Source organism: Chrysemys picta, chromosome 6 (genome assembly GCF_011386835.1).
Source record: "Chrysemys picta bellii isolate R12L10 chromosome 6, ASM1138683v2, whole genome shotgun sequence".
Lineage (NCBI taxonomy): Eukaryota > Metazoa > Chordata > Testudines > Emydidae > Chrysemys > Chrysemys picta.
In genome coordinates, this window is record NC_088796.1 from 90,975,008 (window position 1) to 90,988,243 (window position 13,236).

At 45.9% G+C, this 13,236-nt stretch overlaps 1 protein-coding gene across 1 annotated transcript in view; it reads right to left on the minus strand.

Moving 5' to 3' along the window:
• The window catches only part of LOC101930928 (programmed cell death 1 ligand 2-like), a 28,237-nt gene extending 26,521 nt beyond the window's left edge, over positions 1–1,716 (minus strand). The window contains exon 1 of the mRNA XM_005296800.4: positions 1,329–1,716. The gene's annotated coding sequence lies outside the window, so the exon portion shown is untranslated. The remainder of the gene's footprint in view (positions 1–1,328) is intronic.
• Positions 1,717–13,236: the final 11,520 nt, after the last annotated feature.

The window sequence follows — 13,236 nt, forward strand, 5'->3', positions numbered from 1 at the left end:
CTGTAGCTTTTGGGTTGGTGTTTTCAGCAGGCTAGCATGTCTGGTTTAACAAGACAGGGTATTGAAATCCCAAGCTGCCAGGGAAAATGGGCGCAGAGGTAATCTCAGCACATCAGGTGGCAGTCCCAGGGGGGTTTCTGTGATCCAATCTGTCACATCCCATTGGAGGTACTTTTAGACTATAATGAAGTCATCCCTTAACTTTCTCTTTGTTAAGATAAATCGATTAAGCTCCTTGAGTCAATCACTATATGGAAGGTTTTCTAATCTTTTAATTATTGTCGTGGCTCTTCTCTGAACCTTCTCCAATTTTTCAACATCCTTCTTGCACTGTGAACACCAGAACTGGGCATAGTATTCCAGTAGCAGCTGCACCAGTATCAAATACAGATATAAAATAACCTCTTTACTCTGACTCGAGATTCCCCTCTTTATGCATCCCAGGATTGCATTAGCTCTTTTCACCACAGCATTGTATTGGGAGCTCATGTTCAGCCGATTATTCATCACAACCCCCCAAATCTTTTTCAGGATCACTGCTTCCCAGCATAGAGTCCCCCAACCTGTGAATATTGTGGGAGGACAGTAAGGCAGACAAATAACATATTATAATATGGATCGTCACCTATGCAACATTGTCTATTTATACCACTGCTCAACTCTACCTTTACTGTGAAAGGAAGTATGGTCTGGCAGATAGGGTACTGGACTGTGGGCCAAAAGACCTGGGGTAAAATCCTGACCCCAATGAAGTCAATGGGGATTTTGCTCTTGATGTTAGTGGGGCCAGGATTTCAACAAACCAAGGTATAAACAGTGAGCCTGGAATGCAGGATGTAATAAGGGATTAATACAAAGTAAAAGAAAGCAAGCATGACTTTTTAGGAGACACATTCTAAAACTCCTAGTGAATTGGAAGCAAGGCAGGATAAGCCTGAGCTGTAAGCCAGAGTTAGATAAACTCTGGCAGAACAATAGATGGGCAAAAACTGCAACATACTGATCCACCAGCTGAAGCTGCTCCCCACCACCATGGCTTTTGCTCTGCCTATGAAATAGAGAGGACCTATTTGCAAGATTCTGATCCATATCCAGGCTTAGAATCTAAAACCCTCTCTCCCAGGGTTTGAGGTTGTTTTGGACCTGGGGTTTTGGTTGTGACCATCTCTGGTCCGAAATCTGAATGGAAACTAAACCAGCTGAAACCAGACAAACTGACTATAAATCAAGCAAGATAATCTGACTATAAATCCAAGTAGGAATGCTGTTATCTGCTAGTCACAAAATGCAGCAGAAATCATTTTACATTTTAGCAGCATTATACTCACATCAGACCCATGTAGCTGTCGGAAGAATCAGGGATCATATAGCAGTTGAAATTGTCAAGGTTTCCAAGGCAAAGCACCTCTAACCTATTTGTATGATGCCACAAGAACATCAGAGGGAAAAAGAATAGCAATCCCCCAGCACTTTATGCAGTCAGTAATGGTCCATTTACTCTCTGATTGTATTCACATATCATGCATTTTAAAAACTAAAGCTTGCATCAAAAGGAAACCACCCATGTTTCGCAGGAATGGACAGGCACATGTTCAGTTTCATTCTGACTGTTTAAAGCCAGTGAGAATTCTCTGAGCTCACCACTTTGCAGGGCTGATCTAATCAGAGAACACTTATTCAAAACACATTGTAAGTTGATTGGGTCAAATTCTGATCTTGGCTAACCCCTGCAAAATTATTAAAGTTACATATGTGTTGTGCAATAGGGGGCAGAGTTTGGCCATAGAGTTAATAACCATGTGATCATACTGCATTGTGAAACCATATTGTCACTTACTAAACTTTCTTAATCCTCATCAGCAAAAGCTTATGTGGCTCTTTCCTGCAGAAGGAATACCTAACATTTCTGTAGCACATTCAAATGGCTATACAAAACACTAACAACCCCCTTGCCAAGAAGGCAAGCTCTCTGCTTCCTTTCCTCAAAACCCTCTTAATTTCCCAGTCTCTCTAACAAGGACTTATCTTTCCAGGGCAACCTAATAAAAATCTCAGGTAGAATAAATTAATAAGGAAGAAACTCACCGTGTGCTGTTCAAATGCAAGCAATCTCATGATGACCTTAATTTGTATAAACTACACTCCCTCCTTCCCCATTATTCATTGTCATCTTCCATGCATTGCAGAATGTTGTATCTAAACTACACTGTATTATTTATAGAGCAGAGGCTATCCTATTACAAAGCCCCATACACACTTATGGCACTCAATACCAAGGTCAAATAAGAATTTCCCCCATTTTACAGATGAAGCAGCAGAGGCAGAGAGGTTAAATGACTTGTCCAAGGACAAAGAATAACAGTATTGTAAAAGCTGGGACAAGAACAAACAAGTTTTTGGCTCCCAGGCTTGTGCGCAGACTGCACAACCATACAACTGTGTGGCCAAATCCTCCCCCCCCTACACAGCCTGAACATCAGGGAAAGGAGAAGTAAGGAATTTTCTTTTGAGGTTGTGTTGTGGTTTTATAGTCCTATTCCTGCTGCAATATAGCTACATGACTTTGTGTGTGTGGTTTCTCTTGTGAATCCACCCCCTCGTCCTTGCTTTGTCCCCCCAAAACCCTGCATGCTAAGGTGTAGTGAGGATCTAAACAGAGGTGGGCAAACTATGGCCTGTGGGCCACATCTGGCCCGCGGGACCCTCCTGCCCAGCCCCTGAGCTCCTGGCCTGGGAGGCTTGCCCTCGGCCCCTCCTCTGCTGTTCCCCCTCCCCTGCAGCCTCAGCTCGCCCCGCCGCCGGCGCAACGCTCTGGGCGGCTGGGCAGCGCAGCTGCAGAGCCGCTGCCTGACCCAGTGCACTAGTACCTCCAGCCACCGGTGCTCCAGGCAGCGCGGTAAGGGGGCAGGGAGTAGGGAGGGTTGGATATAGGGCAGGGGAGTTCGGGGTGGTGGTCAGGGGACGGGGGTGTGGATAGGGGTCAGGGTGGTCAGAGGGTGGGGAACAGGGGTGGTTGAATGGGGGCAGGGGTCCTGGGGGGGCAGTCAGGAAGGAGAGGAGGGATTGGATGGGGTGGCAGGGGCAGTCAGGGGCGGGGGGGTCCAGTCAGGGGACAGGGAGCAGGGGGTGGTGGATGGGGCAGGAGTCCCAGGGGGGCCGTCAGGGGACAGGGAATGGGGAGGGGTTGGATGGGGTAGGAGTCCCAGGGGGCTGTCAGGGGGCGAGAAGCAGGGGGCGTTGGATAGGGGTCGGGGGCCGGGCCACGCATGGCTGTTTGGGGAGGCACAGCCTCCCCTAACCAGCCCTCCATTCAATTTTGGAAACCCGATGTGGCCCTCAGGCCAAAAAGTTTGCCCACCCTGATCTAAAAGCTGGGCTCTGCAATGCACAGGAGATACCTATTCCTAAGTGCAATCCAAGATTCCTATCCCCTCATGCAAGGGAGCTGCACTGGTCCGATTCCAGTGTGTCCATAATCCTCCTCACTAGTGGAGGGGTTCCTCTGCCATCAGGGCCCTCTGACCCAGTGGCTGGTGGGGTGGCAGCAGAGTGTGTGTGCCAGTATTAGCTGTATTTCACTGTTTAGCATGTTTGATATGTTGCTATATCAGCAGAGCTCCCTCTGCAATGTTACTTTTACTGTTTTAAAAGACCTTAACATTCTCATGTAACTCAGTCATTGTATCCTTGAGTTTATAACTATTGTTAGTACTACAGTTAATTCACATCCTGCAAATCATGTCCAGAAAAGCTGACACATTCTAATCATCATCATTTGGCAACGTCTGACACATTTGTTTTAGCTCTGCTTTGGTTTTACAGTAAACGAGTTAGATAGGGGAAGTTTATCTTCCTTGTATTGTTTTAAATTCAGGCTGTTTCCTGTTACTCATATTTCTTGGATCCATAAGATCAGGGAAAGGCAAAGAAAACGCTGTCTTCTTCCTCATCCTCCTACCATGTACAATACCAATGTTGGCATTTAGCTGCTAAACGGGGACCCTGCTTTCACTTATTTTCATTTTTGTCATTTCAGAACTTTACATTGGTTTCATCATCCACTCTCTCATTTTGAACTGTGTTAGGATATATAACCCAGTTTATTTGTGAGTGACCAGGTCTGTCTTCTCACTAAGCAATTTTTCAAGCGTGTTGCAGAACCATGTCTAAATTCTGCTACAGGACCTGAGTACTGAACCTAGTTCCACCAGCACAGCTGAATTTGTACTGTGCAGGGCACTAACAGGGTGCATGCTGAACAATGATTGTGAAAGTGTTTCATTTAGTGGTTTTAGAGCATGTTATAAAGCCATTTTCAAAACCAGTGGAACTTTGTGTTAGGGTGAACAGGTGTTAACAGTGCAAAGGTTCTTACTGATGTATAGATAGAATAAAAGTTTTTGCTCAAGCACATCCATGGGGTAACTCTATTGACTTTCGTGAAATTGCACCAGGAGTTAATTTAAACTCATTGTGCTCAAATTCTTTCCCCTCCCACCTACAACACATATTAACTCACAGTTAAGTTAAACATGATGAGGCAAAAAGTAACTGGCGTCAGTCCAAAGGCAAAGATTATCTAGCTGTGCAGCCTGAGGATTGCTTGCCTTTCTTATTCATTTCCTCTCTTCACCGCCCTCTTACTGCCATATTAATTTAAGGTATTGTTATAACATACAGGGTTTCTCAGATTATGTAACTAGAAGATTTATGAACCTGTCTACAGCTACAATTTCCTTGTGTAGACAAGCCCTGAAAAACACATATTACTACAGTGCCACCACAATTAGCCTCCTTAGGCATTGCCACAAATACCTTTTCTGCATTTCCAAATCCACACCCCCTAGGCCAATTTATCAGAACCACTGTTCCCACAGTAGCAATTCTATTTTCCTTACTATTTTTATCCTTCTACCACTGCTAATAATAAATAATTATAATAATTCCACTGGGAACATAATGAAAAGATAAATATGCCATCAAACTGGTTTATAACAACTTCTTTAAATCTACATTTTAACTGAGGGCATGTCTATACTACAAAGTTAAGTAGGTGTAAGGAATGAGCCCCAGGCTCTAACACAGGGGTGGGCAAACTTTTTGGCCTGAGGGCCACATCGGGAAATAGAAATTGTATGGCGGGCCATGAATGCTCACAAAATTGGGGTTGGGGTGCAGGAGGGGGTGCGAGCTCTGGGGTGGGGCTGGGGATGATGAGTTGGGGTGTAGGAGGGTGCTCTGGACTAGGACCAAAGAGTGCGGAGGGCGGGAGGGGGATCAGGGCTGGGGCAGGGGTGTGGGAAGGGGTGCAGGTTCTGGCTGGGGATGCGGGCTCTGGGGTGGGGCTGGAGATGAGAGGTATGGGATGCAGGAGGGTGCTCTGGGCTGGGAACAAGGGGTTTGGAGAGTGGGAGGGGGATCAGGGCTGGGGCAGAGGGATGGGGCGAGGGGAAAGACTCAGAGGGTTCAGGTTCCAAGCGGTGCTTACCTCATGCGGCTCCTGGAAGCAGTGGCATATCCCTTCTCTGGCTCCTACACGAAGACAAGGCCAGGCGGCTCTGCACGCTGCCCCATCCGCAGGCACCACCCCTGCAGCTCCCATTGGAGCACGTAGGAGCTGGAGCAGGGCCATGCCGCAGCTTCTGGGAGCATTGTGGTGCGCCCCCAACCCTGTGCCCCAGCTGGAGCACCGAAGTGGGGCCGAGCAACGTGGTGCGGCCCCCAACCCAGCGCCCCAGCCAGAGTGCCGGAGCAGGGCTGAGCCACATGGTGTGGCTCGCGGGCTGGTTTAAAATGCTCGCAGGCCAGATCCGGCCCACAGGCCATAGTTTGCCCACCCCTGCTCTAACAGGAATACACCACTTCAGGGTATGTATTTAACAAACTCATGTGGTATAGGGTGACCAGATGTCCTAATATTATCGGTACTGTCCCGATATTAGATATTTGTCTTAAATAGGCCCTTTTAACACCCTCCCCCAACCTGGTCCCAATTTTTCACACTTGCTATCTGGTCACCCTACTGTGGCACTTCTTGGGCATTTGAAACTACTTGGCCTTTGAGGAGCAAAAATAACTTGTTCATGACCACCCTGCTATGGCTCACTGCTTTATTTCTAGATCTTCACAAAACTAAACATTCCCTCAACATGCAAAAGAAACAGAAAGAAAGAGTGAATTCACTGAAACAGAAAGAGTGAATATTACATGCCCAATTATTAACTATAGATTTTGTGTAAAAGAAATGCAAAGTAGAATCTTGCCTAAAGAGTACAGGTCCTTTCTCACCATCTTTGTTCACTGAAGGAACCAATGTTTCACTCCTCTACAAAATATCAATCTCCATATACTGCAGGGATTGGTTTTCTTTCCGATACACACACTGATTAGCATATCAAGATTGTTAGAAATGAGGAAATGGAGATGGAGAGGATTACCTCCAAAACAAACTGTTAGGGTATGTCTACACTACGGGATTACTCCGATTTTACAGAATTCGATTTTTGGCAACAGATTGTATAAAGTCAAGTGCATGCGGCCACACTAAGCACATTAATTCAGCGGTGTGCGTCTATGTACCGAGGCTAGCATCGACTTCTGGAGTGTTGCACTGTGGATAGCTATCCCATAGCTATCCCATAGTTCCCGCAGTCTCCCCCGCCCACTGGAATTCTGGGTTGAGATCCCAATGCCTGATGGGACAAAAAACATTGTCACGGGTGGTTCTGGGTACATGTCATCAGGCCCCTCTCGCCCCCTCCCTCCGTGAAAGCAACGGCAGACAACCGTTTCGTGCCTTTTTTCCTGGGTGACCCGTGCAGACGCCATACCATGGCAAGCATGGTGCCTGCTCAGCTCAAGACAACAGTCATGAACATTGTAAACACCTCGCGCATTATCGTGCAGTTTATGCTGAACCAGAACCTGAAAAACCAGGCGAGGAGGAGGCTGCGACGGCAGTGCGGCGACGAGAGTGATGAGGACATGGACACAGAATTCTCTCAAACTGCAGGCCCCGGCGCTTTGGAGATCATGGTGTTAATGGGGCAGGTTCTAGCCGTGGAACGCTGATTCTGGGCCTGGGAAACAAGCACAGACTAATGGGATCACAGAGTGTTGCAGGTGTGGGATGATTCCCGGTGGCTGCGAAACTTTCGCATGCGTAAGGGAACTTTCATGGAACTTTGTGACTTGCTTTCCTCTGCGCCCTGAAGTGCCAGAATACCAAGATGAGAGCAGCCCCCACAATTGAGAAGCGAGTGGTGATAGCCCTGTGGAAGCTTGCAATGCCAGACAGCTACCGGTCAGTCGGGCATCAATTTGGAGTGGGCAAATCTACTGTGGGGGCTGCTGTGATGCAAGTAGCCAAAGCAATCACTGAGCTGCTGCTACCAAAGGTAGTGACTCTGGGAAACATGCAGGTCATAGTGGATGCCTTTGCTGCAATGGGATTCCCTAACTATGGTGGGGCGATAGATGGAACCCATATCCCTATCTTGGCACCGGACCACCAGGGCAGCTAGTACATAAACCGCAGGGGGTACTTTTCAATGGTGCTGCAAGCACTGGTGGATCACAAGGGACGTTTCACCAACATCAACATGGGATGGCCGGGAAGGGTTTATGACACTCGCGTCTTCAGGAACACTAGTCTGTTTAAACGGCTGCAGCAAGGGATTTACTTCCCAGACCAGAAAATAACTGTTGGGGATGTTGACATGCCTATAGTTATCCTTGGGGACCCAGCCTACCCCTTCATGCCATGGCTCATGAAGCCATACACAGGCAGCCTGGACAGTAGTTGATAGCTCTTCAACTATAGGCCGAGCAAGTGCAGAATGGTGGTAGAATGTGCATTTGGACATTTAAAGAGTCGCCAAACCAATATACCCATTATTATTGCTGCTTGCTCCACAATCGCTGTGAGAGTAAGGGCGAGACGTTTATGGCGGGGTAGGGGTTGAGGCAAATCGCCTGGCCGCTGATTACGCACAGCCAGACACCAGGGCGATTAGAAGGGCACACCAGGAAGCGCTGCACATCAGAGAAGCTTTGAAAACCAGTTTCATGACTGGCCAGGCTACGGTGTGAAAGTTCTGTTTGTTTCTCCTTGATGAAAACCCGCCCCCTTCATTGACTCATTCCCTGTAAGCAACCCACCCTCCCCCCTTCAATCACAGCTTGCTTTCAAAGGAAATAAAGTCACTATCATTTTAAAATCATGTATTCTTTATTAATTGATTATAAACATAGGGAGAGAACTGACAAGGTAGCCCGGATCGGGTGTGGGAGGAGGGGAAGAGGGAAGGAAAAGGCCACTTCAAAAGTTGTTGAATGAAAGCCTTTTGCTTGGGCTTTCCACTGGGGTGGAGTGGCAGGGTGCACAGAGCCTTCCCCCCCCACCTGCGTTCTTGGGCATCTGGGTGAGGAGGCTATGGAACTTGGGGAGGGTGGTTATACAGGGGCTGCAGCGGCACTCTGTGATCCTGCTGCCATTCCTGTCGCTCCACCAGACGCTGGAGCATGTCTGTTTGATCACGCAGTAGCCCCAGCATTGCATCCTGCCTCCTCTGATCTTTCTGCCGCCACCTCTCATCTCAAGCATCCCTCCTGTTCTCACATTCGTCCCTCCTGTCCTCACGTTCATCCTTCCTGTCCTCACGTTCATTGGCAGCTTTCCTGTACTGTGATACTGTGTCCTTCCACTCATTCAGATGAGCTCTTTCATTGAGGGTCGACTGCATGATCTCAGAGAACATTTCGTCTCGCATGCGTTTTTTTCGCCGCTTTATCTGAGATAGCTTTCGGGACGGAGGAGGGAGGCTTGAAAAATTTGCAGCTGTGGGAGGGAAAAAAGGGAGAGAAGTATTTAAAACAATGCTTCTGTATTCACAGAACAATGCTTATACTCTTTCACGGTGAACAATACTATTCACATTACATAGCACATGTGATTTCGGTACAAGGTCACATTTTGCATCTTAGTATTGAGTGCCTGTGGCTTTGGTGTTAGAGATCACAGACGCAGGGCTGGGCAACAGAATTCGGCTTGCATACGGCCATGGTAAGCCATTGTTTTTTGGCTTCTGCAACCTTCATAAAAGCAGCGCCCTCCTTTCCCATACCAAGCAAAGCCCATTGAGTGCTGCGGTTTTCGTGTTAACGTGCAGCAGCAGCAGCAGAAACCAAACAAACCCCACCCCCATCCAATTCTCTGGGATGATCACTTTACTCCTCCCCCCACCGCGTGGCTGGTATCAGGAAAGATCCCTGCTAGCCAAACAGCTTAGCGCCAATGGCCCCCCGCACCGCTTGGCTAACTGCAGGGAAGGATTTCTTTTCAGCTACAGGCAAACAGCCCAGTAGGAACGGCCACCTCTGTCCCCTTAATTAAATTTCCGTATTTCAACCAGGTTACCATGAACGATATCACTCTCCTGAGGATAACACAGCGAGATAAAGAACAGATGTTGCTTGAATGCCAGCAAACACCGGGACCATACGCTGCCAGGCTTTGTCATGCAATGATACCAGATTACTTGCTACTAGCATGGCGTGGTAAAGTGTCCTACCATGGAGGATGGAATAAGGCTGCCCTCCCCAGAAACCTTCTGCAAAGGCTTTTGGAGTACCTCCAGGAGAGCTTCATGGAGATGTCCCTGGAGGATTTCCTCTCCATCCCCAGACACGTTAACAGACTTTTCCAGTAGCTGTACTGGCCATGAATGCATCCCAAGTCCTCAGGGCAAATTAATCATTAAAAAATGCTTGCTTTTAAACCATGTTTTATATTTACAAAGGTACACTCACCAGAGGTCCCTTCCATGGCTTCATGGTCCAGGATACCGCCTTGGGAGGGTTGGGAGGGTATTTCAGTCAGGCTGAGAAAAAGATCCTGGCTGTTGGGGAGAATGGTGTGCTGTGTGCGCTCTGCAAGCTCGTGCTCCTCCTCCTCCTCCTCATCTTCTCCGTCCGCAAAATCCTCAGGCATGGCTGAGAGTAACCCCTCATCAGAATCCACGGTCAGGGGTGGGGTAGTGGTGGCGGCCCCCCCTAGAATTGCATGCAGCTCAGCGTAGAAGCGGCATGTCTGCGGCTCTGCCCCGGACCTTCCGTTTGCTTCTTTGGTTTTCTGGTACACTTGTCTGAGCTCCTTAACTTTCATGCGGCACTGTAGTGAGTCCCTATTGTGGCCTCTCTCCATCATGCCCTTGGAGATTTTTTCAAACGTTTTGGCATTTTGTCTTTTGGAACGTAGTTCTGCTAGCACGGACTCATCTCCCCATACAGCGATCAGATCCAGTACCTCCCATACAGTCCGTTCCCGTGCTGGAACTCTTTTTTGATTCTCGGACTGCATGGTTACCTGTGCTGATGAGCTCTGCATGGTCACCTGTGCTATCCGTGCTGGGCAAACAGGAAATGAAATTCAAAAGTTTGCGGGGCTTTTCCTGTCTACCTGGCCAGTGCATCCGAGTTCAGATCGCTGTCCAGAGCGGTCACAATGGTGCACTGTGGGATAGCTCCCGGAGGCCAATACCGTTGAATTGCGTCCACACTAACCCTAATTCGAACCGGCTATGTCGATTTCAGCGCTACTCCCCTTGTCGGGGAGGAGTACAGAAATAGATTTTAAGAGCCCTTTATGTCGAAGTAAATGGCTTCGTTGTGTGGACGGGTGCAGGGTTAATTCGATTTAATGCTGCTAAATTCGACCTAAACTCGTAGTGTAGACCAGGCCTTAGTAAATGACTTCATAATTGAAGCTATAGGTTTATGATCTGTGGGTCAAATCCTGAGAGGCTTGATATCTTAAATTCCTGCTGACATCAAATGCTCAGGATTTCAGGAGTTGGTTATGTGTGGGTTGGTGTTTGGACTTTTCTAAACAACTCTTTCTATAACTTTTGTTTCATGATTCTACATTTCTGATGTAAATAATTTTTAACCATAGATGTGAGAGGATACCAAATATGTGTGGTAACTTTGGTACATAAATGAGTGATATCTGTCAAAATGAGAGACATTTGAGATATGCCTAAAGAACTACATTAAATTATTAAAAAGTTCTTTCAGCTCTGATTCTGACGTAGGCCGTGTTTGGTGTTAGCCCAAAACTGATTTTGCGTGTATAGTTTGTAAAATTGGAGGAAAAGTCTTTCAGCCAGTTTTGGCCTAGGCAGGCAAAAAAATGTTTTCCCACTAAGTTAAAATAAAATAAATAAAATAATAATAAATAACAACAACAACAATAATAATAATAATTAATAAACCCCCATTGTAAACAACTAAAATGTCATCATTGGTAGTTTGTACCACCAACATACACCACCTAGGTATGGTGTGTGGGGCTTGGTGGCCCTCTTCACCTAGGGTTGCCAATCCTCCAGGATTATTCTGGAGTCCCCAGGAATTAAATATTAATCTTTAATTAAAAATTATGTCATATGATGAAACTCCAGGAATATGTCCAACCAAAATTGGCAACCCTATCTCTACCAACTTGAGGGGGAAAAAAAAACAGTCAGCCACACCCAACTCTGTTTTATGCAAGCTCTTTCATGCTTCTGCCACATTGTAGTATGGGCAGAACGCCCTACTACAATGTGCTTCTATAGTGTGGTGTCATTTAAAATCTATGGAGTCAGGCAGAGTAAGCTTATACAGTTGCCAATATTGTATTTCAAAAATAAGGGACTGTTTTCTTAGCACTTTTGCCCCACTCCTCCTGATAGGATTATGATCATTAGCATTATTAATTATTATTAATAATAATAATTAATCATTAATATAATAAGTAGTATTCACCTACATTTGCCAGGGCTATTTCTTGCTGCTTTTTGCAAAACTCAGCAACTCCCAGTCTTGTTGTACAGAGATGGAGAAAGGTTTCAGAGATGGAGAAATCTTTGAAGGATAACTGGAAGTTTATGCAAATTTGGAGTTCATTTTTAATTAAATCTATTAATTCTGTATGTCAGACCATTTATTCCCCATTAATGAAAAAATCCTGTCTACAAATGCATTTCATCCTGATACACTATGTACAAACTACACAATTTGGAACTAGTTTTTCAAGTTTTCTTTTCCACACTTCTGAAACACATACATCCATTTTTCACTGATAGATTTGGAAATGTCATTTCATGATGTTTTGATCACAACTCGACTGGTGCAGAATTCCTCATAGAGCTAGTCCATGTTTATGATTTCCCTCATTTGAGTGCATCTGTTATGTCCTCATGATCTGAGAAACTAAGCTTCTCATAGAGACCCATGGGTTTCAGCTTCATCACTGCATTGTCAGTAGAGAAATCAAACCATTTATCAATGTACAAAAGCAGAATCATAAAACTTAATGATGGCTTTCTTTACCTTCGCTTTTTGTTGTAATAGTAGCTTTCTTTTCAGTTGTTTGGCTTGGAATCCAAAAAACAAATCCTCTTTCCGGTTCAGCATCTCCAGCTTAAAAATGGCACATTTCCGCATACACGTCAGTCAGCAATGCATAGTTTTGATGCCTCCAAGTTTCTCACAAGTACATCAAAGACACAAGACGCGTTGCTGGAAAAAAACGCATGCAGGCATCCTCGCCATCTTATATGAACATGTTCTTTAATGCTACTGGACAAGACTCCTGTAATGACTTGAAATAGGCTGTAATTGCTGGCCAGTTTCTCAAAAGTCGATCAACTCCTGGGTTAAAGGATAGCCATCTTGTACTCACATGTGGCACTACTTCTTTCCATTCAGTGTCAACAAACTGAAAACTCTTTGGAGTTCTCTGCATATTGCGGACACAGAAAAATTGCTGTAAATTTTCAACACAATTGTTTCTATGTCAACAGACAGCTGAGCACTCACAAGTTTGCAGGTATTGTGGGCTAAGTGTGCAGGGCAGTTTGCCTTCAAAATGAAGTCATTATTTGTACATAACAACTGATACACCTGATTGTGTTTGCCATAGTTCATATTTGCATTAACAGCAGAGTATGCAGTAATGCAATTAACATTAAGCTGGTATTTCTCTAGGCAGTTCAAACTAGCATGACGAATGCCTTTTGCAGATTCATCACCATCTTCATAAAAATCGAGCAGCTTGAACTGAACGCCATCTGTTATGGTGAAATATTGTAGGCACATTGGAAAATTCTTCCTATTACCCTTATGTCACAGGGTCAGTGCAGGCTTTCCCACTTTTGTGCCTGCACCCTGTGTTTAGGCTGGTATAATAAA